This window comes from Octopus bimaculoides, chromosome 2, assembly GCF_001194135.2.
Source record: "Octopus bimaculoides isolate UCB-OBI-ISO-001 chromosome 2, ASM119413v2, whole genome shotgun sequence".
NCBI classification, from domain to species: Eukaryota; Metazoa; Mollusca; class Cephalopoda; order Octopoda; family Octopodidae; genus Octopus; species Octopus bimaculoides.
Window position 1 is genome coordinate 5,448,743 of NC_068982.1, and position 883 is coordinate 5,449,625.

The 883-nt window shown below is 38.7% G+C and overlaps 1 protein-coding gene across 3 annotated transcripts in view; it reads right to left on the reverse strand.

Moving 5' to 3' along the window:
• LOC106868896 (H(+)/Cl(-) exchange transporter 7) overlaps positions 1–883 on the reverse strand; it is an 88,991-nt gene that overhangs the window by 78,405 nt on the left and 9,703 nt on the right. The gene's annotated exons all lie outside the window — the stretch shown is intronic.

Here is an 883-nt window from a genome sequence, read left to right on the forward strand (position 1 = left end):
AATAACCATAGCGAGGGACATTCCACAGTTGAATTAGAACAGTCACAAACAGCGAAAGAAGACATGCACCCAACACCAGAGCTGAAGACACCTCCGAAAGGGGGTGGCCCCGCCACGTCAAAACGGTAGAGGAGTAGGGGCCGAAACCGGATGTGGTTCCTCCTGATGATGTCTTCAGCTAACTGGATCCTATAAAGGAGCTGTTGTGGTAGCAGACCACGAAACATGGTTGAAATTCCCCTTCCTATATATGAATTATAAATAAAATATATATATATATATATATATATAGGCATATATATACATACATATATGTACATACTGACATATATATGTGTGTGTGTGTATATATATATATATATATATATATGTGTGTGTGTGTGTGTGTGTGTGTGTGTGTGTGTGTGTGTGTGCATATATGGGTACAGGATGTCACACTACGTGAACAACATGAAATCCGAAATATGAAAAACAACATGGAATACGAAGACAATTTTTTTTTTTGCGAACAACGAGAGAAACAAATGGAAAACAAGACAAACAACATAAAGAGCGACCCTTGTTTACATATTGTGACGTCCTGTACCCATATATGCATATAGTAAAAGCACCCACTACACTCTCTGAGTGGTTGGCGTTAGGAAGGGCATCCAGCTGTAAAAACTCTGCCAAATCAGACTGGAGCCTGGTGTTGCCATCCGGTTTCACCAGTCCTCAGTCAAATCGTCCAACCCATGCTAGCATGGAAAGCGGACGTTAAACGATGATGATGATGATATATATACATATGTCAGTATGTACATATATGTATGTATATATGCCTATACATATATATATTTTATCTATATTATATGATTTAACGCCATGCACCCATTTCCAAGTA